This window comes from Danio rerio, chromosome 3 (assembly GCF_049306965.1).
Source record: "Danio rerio strain Tuebingen ecotype United States chromosome 3, GRCz12tu, whole genome shotgun sequence".
Taxonomy (NCBI): Eukaryota; Metazoa; Chordata; class Actinopteri; order Cypriniformes; family Danionidae; genus Danio; species Danio rerio.
In genome coordinates, this window is record NC_133178.1 from 66,430,414 (window position 1) to 66,443,760 (window position 13,347).

The 13,347-nt window shown below is 38.3% G+C and overlaps 1 pseudogene; it reads left to right on the top strand.

Annotated features, from left to right (window-relative positions):
* The first annotated feature begins 444 nt into the window (after positions 1-444).
* On the top strand, positions 445-10,629 carry LOC108182861 (uncharacterized; annotated as a pseudogene).
* The last annotated feature ends 2,718 nt before the right edge of the window (positions 10,630-13,347 follow it).

Here is a 13,347-nt window from a genome sequence, read left to right on the forward strand (position 1 = left end):
GTTCCCCTCCAACACTAACCAAACAGACCTGAACATGCTAATCAGAGTCTTCGGGATCACTTGAAATCTATAGGCAGGTGTATTTGATTAGGGTTGAAGCTAAACTCTGCTGGACACAAGTCCTCCAGGACTGAGCTTGTCCTTCCATGCTCAATATGTATATGGCATTCCAGTTCCTGCCTACATCCAGCAACTTGCAAAGCCATTGAAGAGTTGTGGACCAACATTCCATAGGCTACAATCAACATCCTGATCGACTCGATGCAAATGTGTTGCACTGTGTGAGGTCACAGCAGATACAGAGTTTCTGAAGCTCCTCCTCCTTCAGTTCAGCTCCTCCTCCTACAATGAAGCTCCTCCTCCTTCAGGTGTAAATACTGGAATATCCCCATCAGCCCAGCAGTGTAGACGAGCATCAGACCTTCAGCGAGGAGTGAAATCCTCAGAGACTGAACATGAGTGATCCAGAACCCTGCAGATTTACACATGAAGATCCTGAAGAGCAAACAGGTTGGTGATTATTCCTAATCCTTCAATAATAAGCCTGATGAACAGTAATGATAACAGCTCATTTGATTTATTGTACTAGGACAAATAATGTATTATATAAAGACATTGAAAAATACACCTTATATTCCCATGGTAAAAATAAGAACTGAAGCTCAGTTTAATAAACATTTAATATGACCAAACTAAATACGATCAGATTTATAGTTCAAGCATGTGCATAAACAATTAAAGTTTGTGTAGCCAGTGTTTTCTAAGGCTTTTCACTTTTAACACTTTTTTTCCCTCTTTATTTCAGACCTAATTGATGAAAACGAGGAGAGTAAAAAGGAAAAACACAATGTCAAAGCTGGGAATATAGCTATGAAAGGAAGAGACCAGAATCGTTTTACCTGCACCCAGTGTGGAAGGAGTTTGGGAAGCAAAAAGAGTCTTAAGACTCACATGATGATCCACACCGGAGAGAAACCGCACACATGTACTCAGTGTGGGAAGAGTTTCAGGTACTTATCATACATTATTCAACACATGAAGATCCACACCGGAGAGAAACCACACAAATGTGAACACTGCAGCAAAACATTTGTGAGTGCTTCACAGCTGAAGGTCCATCTTGCAGTTCATAGAAGCGAGAAGCCTTATTCATGTCCTGTGTGTGAAAAGAGGTTTAATTGGCAGTCAAATTTAAAACATCATCAGAAGATCCACACTGGTGTGAGAGAGTATCTGTGCTTTGAGTGTGAGAAGACTTTTATTTCAGCTGCAGAACTGAAACAGCACGAGAGGATTCACTCTGGAGAGAAACCGTACAAGTGTTCACACTGCGACAAGAGATTCACTAAGTTTGCACATCTGAAATCACATGAAATTATTCACACTGGAGAGAAACCGTATAAGTGTTCACACTGCGACAAGAGATTCAGTCGATCAGAACATCTGAAAAGACATGAGAGGATTCACACTGGAGAGAAGCCGTACACATGTGATCAGTGTCTACAGAGTTTCAGACACTTGTTGCAGCTTAAGAATCACTCAAACATCCACACTGGAGAAAAGCCAACACAATCTCACGGCAATTCGTAACTTTTTCATTTAGTGGCTAATTCGTACGAACTAATTCGTACGTTTTAGTACGATTTGCTCATCCCCCAATGACGGTTGGGTTCAGGGGTGGGGTTAGGTGCCACGCCTCCTTTTTAAAATCATACATTTTCTTACGACTGAACTCGTACAAATTAGCCACTAAACTGCCAAAACGTAAAATACTTGCGTTTTCTCGTGAGATCAGGCTGGAAAAGCTGCACACATGACATCAATGCAGCCACGTGGTCTCTTATGTGTTAGGACAGTTTCATGTTGTCTTGAGAATTTGCTTCTTTTACCAAATAAAGTTTCTTTACTTTGAGCTTCAAGATTCTTTCCAGTTTACTACATTTGCATTGTCAAGTAGAAAACAAACTTGATGTGTATTTGAATGATTTTAGCCAATCGAAGGTAATTAAACAAATAAGTATCAGCACTTGCGTTGCCATTGCCAGAGGGATGAAGCTAGAGAAGTGGAGTCCTGAGATGAAGTTTAGTCAAAAACAGCCCAAAGTGGAGCCAGAGGGATGGAGGAGCCATCACTTTTACAGTGATCTATGAAAATGATGAACACATTTATAAATCAGAAATGTAACTTTTTTTAAATAAAAGCTGAAAAAAGACGGCTTTGGTCACTAAACATACCTGCAACATTAAAATCACCCATATAGTTGGAGAGCAGGGTCAGCAATCTTGGGCTGTTTCTCAATATGCGTTCTTCAGCGGTCTTGCGTCCTCGTGTTCTTGTGCAACGTCATCATCAGCTGCCTAAGTTCAGTTCCAATTCTCAAGACCGCAAGTACGGAGAACGCGTGAAACTTCCCGGATGTGTTCTTGATATCGATGACGCACTGATGCAGACTTGAGCACCGAACTCAACTCACTCTGGAAGTCCCAGAAGTCATTGCGACTGGAGGTGGGAAGCGCAGCATTTTATTTAGATTTGTTTTTAAAGTTCAGAGATATTATTTATTTACCTCAGGAGTTTCTCTAAATGAAACGGTGAAAGTAAACATCACCATGAACATCTTAATAAAGGAATAAACACATTAAGGGTGTTTGTTTGCTGAAATTCGTATTAAAATCTGTTTTATTCATATTGTGCAACATAGATTTATAATGTTTTTATGCAAAATACATATTTTGAAAAGGGGAAAAACAATAAATTGCTGTATGAATGCTATAATGTTTAAATAATTTACCATTTAAAAGACGTGAAGGTCACGTGAGCATCAGGAAGAACGCAGCATCTCAATTCTCAAAGGACGCGTTCTCTGCCCTCGCGGTCTCCTGAGTTCGTTCTTCCGAGGACACCTGGCAAGACCGCTCTCCAGAATAACGCAAGTCCGTTCTCTGCGTACTTGGAATTGAGAAACAGCCTTGGTCCTGGAGGGTCGGTGTCCCTGCAGGGTTTAGCTCCAAATTCCCTCAACACACCTGCCTGGATATTTCAAGTATACCTTGATTAGCTTGTTCAGGTGTGTTTGATTAGCGTTGGAGCTAAAATCTGCAGGAGAGCCACAAGTTTTTTTCTGGAGGTTTCTTGCAAAACTTGGCAAACGCCCCTGTTTTACACACATACTCAAGCAAGCAAACACTATAAATATAGCCCGCAGTACAAATAATAGTTATTCAATAAAAGTTAGTTTGCTTTTATTAAAACGACAGAGATAATTTAAAAAGATAAAATACATCACTTTTAAAATGATATCAATTATTTTATTAGCTTTGAAATAATTGTTGTCCTATATAAAGTAGTTATAAAATAATTTATAGCATTTTAAAAGTGATGTATTTAAATTATTTGCCCCCTTGTTTATTCATTTCCCTAATTTCTGTAATAGTTTTAATTGCTCAATACCAATATAGTAGTTAATATATTAGTAACTAATATAGTAGTTTTAATAACTGATCTCCAATAACTGATTTATTTTCTCTTTGTCATGATGACAGTAAATAATATTAGACTAGATATTCTTCAAGACACTTTTATACAGCTTAAAGTGAAATTTAGAAACTGGACTAGGTTAATTAGGTTAACTAGTAAGGTTAGGGTAAATAGGCAAGTTATTGTATGACGATGGTTTGTTCTGGAGACAATCGGAAACAAAAATAGCCTAAAGGGGCAAATAATTTTGTCCTTAAAAAGGTGTTTAAAAATGTAAAACCTGCTTTTATTCTAGTCGAAATAAAACACTTTCCCCAGAGGAAAAAAAAATATCAGACATACTGTGAACATGTCCTTGATCTGTTGAACATAATTTGGGAACTATTTAAAAAAGCTAAAAATTCTGACTTCAACCGTATATTTATTTATTTATTTATTTATTTATTTGCCCACCTAAAATGTCACTTGGCCCACTCTAAAGTTCCAAGCTGGAGCTGGGATTCAGGACTTGTTTGACAAACATGTCATTTACAGCCAGTGGCGCAACAACACGTTTACTGAGGGGTATGCGAGTTCTGACAAAATGTTATGGGCAAACTTTTTTTGTAACTAAATTGAAATAGTTTTGAGCAAAAAACGTTACCAAAAGACCTGATGTATCATTATGATACATAATAAATGTATAAAAAAATCTATATTGGGAAAAAATAGATATTGATATAAAGATAAATAAACATCTCAGTTCCAAAAAATTTAATATTCTGACTCTTTATTTATGTGTCAGTTTAAACAGAGTTAAGAATCATTATAATCAAGTATATAAAATGTATAAAGGGGAATTTCTAATCTAAATATTATTTTCTATGCTATCTGAAATATTTTGAGGTCTGTACTTGCATAAACATAATTTTTGATCTCTCTTTTGGCAAATTAATTAATCAATAATAAATAATAATAAATAAAGAACAAGTTTATTTGGAAAAAAATAAAAAATCTAAACATTTACATCTACTGTACATGAACACTTTACACTTGGCTGAGTGACTGCATGTTATTGTGTTAAATGATTTTGAATTAAAACGTGTGCGCCAACTAACGCAACTCATAGTAGAAATAAATTAATAAAGTACAATATTATAGTACAAAATGCAAAATAATTTTTTAAACACATTTTTATTAATTGAAACTTTTGATAAGGATAATTTCAAAAATAGTTTTGGCACAATGGCGCCCCCCATGTGTGGCGCCCCTATGCGCTGCATATACTGCACACCCCCTTTTTGCGCCACTGCTTACAGCAACAAACAAGCAAGCAAGCATGACGTAGACCGTAGAACAGTGCAGTGGATTTACCTTATATTTAAAGAAAAGAAAGCTATTTGCCTTTTCAAGTTGTTATAAAATCTGTCATCTTGAAACTAAAGAATTCAGTGAATTATTTAAATAGTTTTGCCTGATATGTTCAAAATAAAAAAGCCCAATTATTTAAAATGTTTCTTAAAATAAAACATGTTGTGTTCAATGGGGAAAAGGTATATATATCCAGACATTTTAAAATAACACATTTTTGAGCAGTAATCACAATACTATGAAAACTTTAAATCATTATATATTTTATCCACCGTCAGAGTTTAAAACCAGCACATGCTTAGTTGACACACAGCATAAAGTGAGCATTCCCATGTTGTGAATGTAGTGCGCTGGCCCTTTAAGGCCCATGGGTGAACTGAGCAAAGTCACGCGAGAGCTCTAAAGGAGCAGCGCGAGGTTTCTCTATGCGGTGTAAACATCTGTTGTGAGACTGAGAAATGCCAGCAAAGTCCGGTAACTTGTGAATTATTGCACAACACAAGCATGCAGTGACTTAAAAAGCCCTTTTTGAGGTGCTTAATGTTCGCATGGCAGTAGATTTGGTTGTTTTTGCCGCGATTTCTAACACTAGCATCGTGAAGGGAAGCTAAGCTAAAGCTAAAGACTCTTTAATTTTGTAATATTAAGTGCGATATTGGTGTTTATCCTAATTTAAAACATGTAATTGAAACGGGATTGTTTTGTTTTATAGTGAGAAGAGAGATGTAAAGGTCCAGTGTGTGACGGGAGGAAAACAGTGTTGTTCAACTTTATTGAATGTAAGTGTTCATGAGAATGTATTTACATATTTCCTTGAAAAGGTAACCTGTTTACAGAGATTTTACTGTATTTGGTTCCTTTATGATTCGTTTTTCTGGAGTTTTCTTGCAAAATACATCCCTCTCTTACACACATACTGAAGCAAAGACAGATAAATATAGCCTGCAGTACAAATAATAGTTCTACAATAAAAGTTAGTTTGCTTTTATTAAAATGACAGAGAACATTTAAAAAGATAAAATACATCACTTTTAAAATCATATAAATTATTTTATTATCTTTTAAAGTAATGATATATATATATATATATATATATATATATATATATATATATATATATATATATATATATATATATATATATGCGCAAATGTCAACCTTGCCATGAAAAAACTAAGCTTCAACCAAAAAAAAGCAAAACTGTTTCTACATTTTTGGTGTAAGCAAGTATTTTGCAGTACAAAAAACTACTCAAGAATGTCTCCTTCAGTGTTTTCTAACTATTATATTTCATTTAGCAAAGTCACACAAGTTCAATATTACATTGGTCACATCTATAATGGAGAGGTGTCACATCCATAACAAAACTTTTACCTCATAAATGCAAAAATATTAAATAAAAGCAATCATGTTTGTTCTACAGAGAGCCGACTCTAAACCTTTTTATTAGCGTTGTTTCTTTTGGCTTGTGCAGTTTAATTCACAGAATTTCTACAAAGTATGTTGTATCCTGTAAACTCGTAGACTTTCTGTCACGTCCATAACACTTGTTTACTTTCCTCATTTAAAATATAAAATAATTTAACGCATTTAAAAAGTGATGATATATAATTTACTTATTTATTTAATTTTTGGCCCACTTGTTTTATTGATTTTATTCTATTTTGTTTCTTTATGATTTTCAGAGGAAAAAAAAGAGTCATTTGCAGTTGTTCACATTGTTAATAGCCTCGTTTACACATACAGACGTTTTGTTCCGGTCTGTATTTGTGAACAGGCCCTTTTAGAAAATACTGGTAAATTAAATCAAGCAATTTTCCAGAAGGAGATGTTGTAACATTACCGGTAATCAGTGTTGGGGAGGTTACTTTAGAAATGTAATAGATTACAGATTACAAATGACCCTATTTAAAATGTAATAATTAGTGTACCTTCTCGATCACTTCATAAAATAATGTAACTGATCACTTTTAAGTTTCTAATGGATATTTTCAACTAAATAATTTTCAAGCATTTATACTAAGCAGGAGTGACCGTACAGTAGGTTTGGAAAAGTCAAGGTTTTAAAACCACCACAGTCTTCTGTAACAGCGTTTCTAAGGCATGTGTACGATTTTTTATTGACTTTTTTATGTAATATGTCCAAAGATGCCGTTTTAAATTGTAAAGAAATGTTTTTGAAACTAATAAAGACAGCCGAAGTCAGTGATTCATTTTCATTATTCAGCCTGACATGTTTAGTGCTCCAAAATATTATCAATCTTTTAAAGGGGAAAAAAGTTTTCGTTTTCATAATCAATCAATCAAGCCTTTATTTGTCACTACACTTTCGTATAGCGAAATTGGACCCCCCTGACTATACACAAAACATCACTCTTTTCAGGGGAGACAGATCATAGGAGGTAGCATTTAGAAACGAAGAAAGATGCATTTGGATAAAAAAACACCCCCTCAGCTCGCCCTTGATTGGGACAAAGGGAGAAAAACAGCCCTATATTAGCATAAGCACACCGGTAAGACACAACTGGGGTGGGAACAGGGGTAATGGAAAACAGTCCGTTGAGTGCGGGCAGCCAACCGGTCCAGCAGCCATTTCAAGGTGCAAGTCACAGCCCCGCCCACGCCCCACGTTGGTAAAAGCACACGAAGGCGTTTGGATGGGGATCGGTGGTGAATGTTTATCTGTAGATATGTTTGTGTGTGTGTGAGCCTGCATAGTCCAGAGTCCTGCAGGTGTCCTTGACAGGGGCACGAATTTCAGAGCGTTCACTTATCTTGCTTATCCCAGGGAGTTGTTTACTTCCAGCCGAGGCCGTCTGGCAGGAGTAAGAGGAGAGCCCAGACTTCCCACACTGGAGGGTTTTTAACCCAGACATTTAATAAGAATATATTTTAGAGCAGTGATTACAATACCGTGATGTTTTTAGTCAATTTTATTATATCATCAGAGTCAGTAGGTTCTGCATTTGAATTTAAATGTACTCGGCCGTTAGAAAAGTGCGTTCTATACAGTATGAACGTGAAAATTATGATTGAAATTTGGACGTACTACATCCGCCGTTTTGTCATGGTCAGGGGATCTACCTGCGTCAGTTGCGTCACTTCACTCCCATTCATGAATTCGCTGGTGGGGCATCATGGGATAGCGCAGCATGCATGGGATACTCACTCCAGAATCTCGCCGGAAGTAGTAAGTCATCCAGGTACTACTTGCCCACTGATTTTCGACTTCTATGAATTCGGATGTACTACTCGGCTCGCATACTGATTTTAGTGTACTATATAGTATGGAAGTATGCAGTTTCGGACGCAGCCAATGTCTTCAAGATCACTAGAAATCTCTAGGCAGGTGTATTTGATTAGGGTTGAAGCTAAACTCTGCTGGACTCCAGCCCTTCAGGACTGAGCTTGTCCATCCATGCTCAATATGTATATGGCATTGTGTTCCAGTTCCTGCCTACATCCAGCAACTTTGCAAAGCCATTGAAGAGTTGTGGACCAACATTCCACAGGCTACAATCAACATCCTGATCAGCTCGATGCAAGCTCCTCCTCTTACAATGAGGCTCCTCCTCCTGCTTCAGGTATAAATACTGCAATATTCCCATCAGCCCACCAGTGAAGATGAGCATCAGACCGTCAGCAAGAAGACAGAACATGAGTGATCCAGAACCCTGCAGATTTACACATAAAGACACTGAACAACAAATGGGTTGGTGTTTATTCCTGATTCTTCAATAATAAGCCCGTAGAACAATAATGATAACAGTTAACTGAAGCCCAGTTTAATACATATTTATTAAGACAAGGCCAAACTAAATATGATTAGATGTCCTTAAAATTAAAGTTTGTAAAGGCAGTGTTTTGACTTACTAAAACTTGCAGACTTTATTTTTTTCCAGACCCAATTGATGGAGATGAGGAGACTGAAGAGGGTAATTATGTTAAAGCTGGGAAAATACCTAATTTGAAGACATGTGGTGTTTTTACTGTGAAAAACAGAGACAAAAATCGTGTCATTTGGACAAGGCGTGGACAGAGTTTGGGAAACAAAAAGAGGATCCACACCGGAGAGAAACCGTTCACATGTACTCAGTGTGGGAAGAGTATCAAATACTCATCATCCTTTAATGAACACATCAGGATACACACCAGAGAGAAACCACACACGTGTACTCAGTGTGGTAAGAGTTTCAGACAATCATCATGCCTTAACACACACATGAGGATCCACACCAGAGAGAAACCGTTCACATGTACTCAGTGTGGGAAGAGTTTCAGCCAATCATCATGCCTTAATCGACACATGAAGATCCACACTGGAGAGAAACCGTTCACATGTACAAAGTGTGGGAAGAGTTTCAGCCGATCATCACACCTTAATAGACACATGAAGATCCACACTAGAGAGAAACTGTTCACATGTACAAAGTGTGGGAAGAGTTTCAGTCACTCATCACACTTTAATAAACACATGAGGATCCACACCAGGGAGAAACCATTCACTTGCACTCAGTGTGGGAAGAATTTCAGCCGATCATCAAACCTTAATCAACACATGAGGATCCACACTGGAGAGAAACCGTTCACATGTACTCAGTGTGGGAAGAGTTTCAGCCAATTATCACACCTTAATAGACACATGAAGATCCACACTGGAGAGAAACCATTCATGTGTACTCAGTGTGGGAAGAGTTTCAGTCGATCATCATCCCTTAATGAACACATGAGGATCCACACTGGAGAGAAACCGTTCACTTGCACTCAGTGTGGGACGAGTTTCAGCCAATTATCACACCTTAATACACACATGAGGATCCACACTGGAGAGAAACCGTTCACATGCACTCAGTGTGGGACGAGTTTCAGCCAATTATCACACCTTAATACACACATGATGATCCACACTGGAGAAAGACCATTCACATGCACTCAGTGTGGGACGAGTTTCAGAGACTCATCATCTCTTAGTAGACACATGTTGATCCACACCGGAAAGAAAACGCACAAATGTGATCAATGCAGCAAGACATTTTTGATGGCTTCACAGCTGAAGGTTCATCTTTCAGTTCATAGAAGCGAGAAGCCTTATTCATGTCCTGTGTGTGAAAAGAGTTTTACATTGGAGTGGATATTAAAAAGGCATCAGAAGATCCACACTGGTGTGAGAGAGCATCTGTGCTTTAAGTGTGTGAAGACCTTCATGTCAGCTGCACAACTGAAACAGCATGAGAGGATTCACACTGGAGAGAAACCGTACAAGTGTTCACACTGCGACAAGAGATTTAGACTGTCAGGAGCCCTGAAATCACATGAGATGATTCACACTGGAGAGAAACCGTTTAGGTGTTCACACTGTAATAAGAATTTCCGTCAATCTAGAAGCCTGAAAACACATGAGATGATTCACTCTGGAGAGAAATCGTAGATGTGATCGGCGTCTACAGAGTTTCAGACAGTCAGAGCAGCTTAAGAAACACATGAACATCCACACTGGAGAAAAGCTGCACACATGACGTCAATGCAGCAAAGTGGTCTCTTGTGTTAAGAGAGTCTCACTCTGAACATCAGAAAATGCTGCTGTGAGAGATTGAGTGTAGAAAGTCTGTCCTTTTGTCTTGAATATTTGCTTATTTTAGGGCGCAGTGGGTAGCACAGTCGCCTCACAGCAAGAAGGTCGCTGGTTCGAGAAAAGATTTTCGTTATTCTTGTAGCCTATAGGCCTACTCAAGTTTTTTTAATCGGCGTAAGTAATAACTATAAATATGTTTTGCATCAATAAAGCATTTTATATCTGTAAAGGTGTCTGCAACTTTTGCCAAGCATCAAATCACCGGCATATTCACTGTCAAAACATGTGCATGACTGCACCATTTTTTGTTGTGGAATATTGTGCATGGACGCGTATGTATCTAAAAAGGTCAAATCAATAAGTTTTCACTTTGAACCAGCAGGTGGCAGTCTTTTATTTCAGAGTGCAGATTGCATAAGTTGAACAATATATATTTTTAAACTTTATATATAGTTAAAATATATATATTTAATATTTTCCCAAGTGTATATAACAGGGCCTGAGTGGGACTCCTTTTCAGCCCTGGTGTTTCAAGGCTCAGACCGGGCCACCTCAGTTCACGACTGACTATATTACAATAAAATCATTTCCAATTCAGTTTCTAATTACAATATCACGTCTTTTTTTTAGAAAACAGCTGCTTTAGAACTTCAAATGTTTAACAACACTAACACTATGATATGCCTTGACAATAAATATTGAAGAAAAAAAAAACATACTAAGACAAGGATCAAACCCAGGTTGGCGACGTCGTAATCTAATGTGCTAACCACTGGACCACAGCAGTTGTATAGTGAGAAGTGACTCATCTGAGTTATATCATCAATAACCTACAGGCTGGTTATATATATAAGCAGAGCTGCGGTAAAATAATGAATAAGAAGACTGTGGTCAAACAAATACATTAATTTAAAAAGTGTGACTGCTGAGAGCAACAGATTCTGGAGCTAGGGACACCGGCCCTCGCGGCCAAAAAACGGACCGGCCCACCAGGAATTCTCCCGGTCCTCCCGATTAGCCAATCCGGGCCTGGTATATAACTACTGTAAGAAAATATCAGCATTCGGTATGTACTTTCAGCATTTGCGTGAATTGACCCGATCTAATCCTGTTTATATAAAATGAACCTGCTCTTACGCAGGTTTGAGCTACCAGAACTGTTGCTATGACAACAATTCTCGAATGAGTTGAGAACGAAACGATCCTGGATCGTGTCAACATCCAAATCCAGCTGATTGAGTAATTCATGTGCGAAGAACGGACCACAGGCCTGCAACGAGGGGTATTGTTTTGTTTATTTACATTTTTTTTTTTATTGTTTTACACACATATCAAGTCTGGGCCCAGTGAAAAGTATTTCTCTTGAATGAACACTGTGTGGTATCCTCCTAGGGCAGGGGTCACCAATCTCGGTCCTGGAGGGCCGGTGTCCCTTCAGGGTTTAGCCCCAACTTGCCTCAACACAGCTGCCTGGGTGTTTAAAGTATACTTAGTAAAGCTGCGGTCACATTAGAGGTTGAGCATGCGATATTCTGTCGTGCGGCGCTACGAAAAGGGGCGTGTTTAAACAAGCTTATTAGACATTTTAAAAAGCGAGCGATTGCTCCATGTTTTAAATTTCTGTCCAGAGAGATCGTGTTTTGATCCTTGATTGGTCTCACGCAGTCAAGTGATGCGATTTCGCAGGTCAGAGTTTACCAAGCTTGAACTTTGCACTGCAGCAACCTGCGAAATTTGACGCATGACTCTGCGTTTCCAGTGTGACGCATTCGCGTGCGTATGAACGGTAGTGTATGGGGAGAAAAGTCAAGTGTGACCGCAGCATTAGACCTTGATTAGCTTGTGGACACCGGCCCTCCAAGAACTAGTTTGGTGACCCCTGTCCTAGGGCTTGAGTGTCCACATATGTGGACAACACATTTTAGCTGTTAAGTGGCTATTTTAAATACTTTGAATGTTTTACATTTTGATCGAGACATACAGTATCATCCTGTAACTGTTTCGCAGCATATAAAATGTCCCAAACACGATTTTGAACTGTCCAAAATGGGGGAAATGTTTGTTTTTACTCCCTGATAGTCAAAGCAAGTAAAAAAAAAAAAGAAGGGATGCACGATATATCGGCGCCCATAACGTTATCGGCCGATAAATGCTATTTTTAAGATTATCGTTATCGATCCGATGTCATAATTAGGCTGATATATTTAAGCCGATAAATTACGTAATTGTACAGACCTGCCTGCCTCGCGCACGCGTGGGCGGAACTTGTTCAGACTTGTCCAGTGCACTATAATGGATCTCTCCTCACACTGATTATTCCCTCAAAGTCCGTCCTTTCTTCGCATGGCTTGCTGTGCGTTAATAACTCAGTAAGTAACCACGTTCTTTATCATTGTAGATGTGTTTGATTGAGTGTCATTGTGTATTTTGCTTTAAATCGCCTTAGAAAAAATATTACATGTGTAAACCTTTCCTGCTCTGTCTCTTTGTTGTGTTAGAGAAAGCAGGGGAGATTCACTTATTACTGCAGGGCCGAATAATGTTAATTTCGGGGTGAACTCTTTTCGTTGCAGCTGGTGAATGAAAGAGGACACATGTAACTTGGTCCAAAATATTTATTACTTTCCATGTGGTACAACAAATTAGTGTCCAAAGAGGGAACATCACAGAAAATGATCTCAATGCTCCCTCTTCCTCTCCCTACGCTTCACTCACACCCCAAACCGCAGCCCAGTCCCGTTAAAATAATAATCTTATTATTTGTTATTGTCAACGCGTTGCTTGTCATGTGTTGTTGATGTAAGATAGTATTCAGTTCGATGGGAATATTCATATTGACTATAACGAGCTCGTGTGAGAGCTGTCACCGCACACACACACACACACACACACACTGTAGCATGGGGGAGAGGTGAGTCAAGTCAAAGGGGCTCTTAACTAGCCGCTC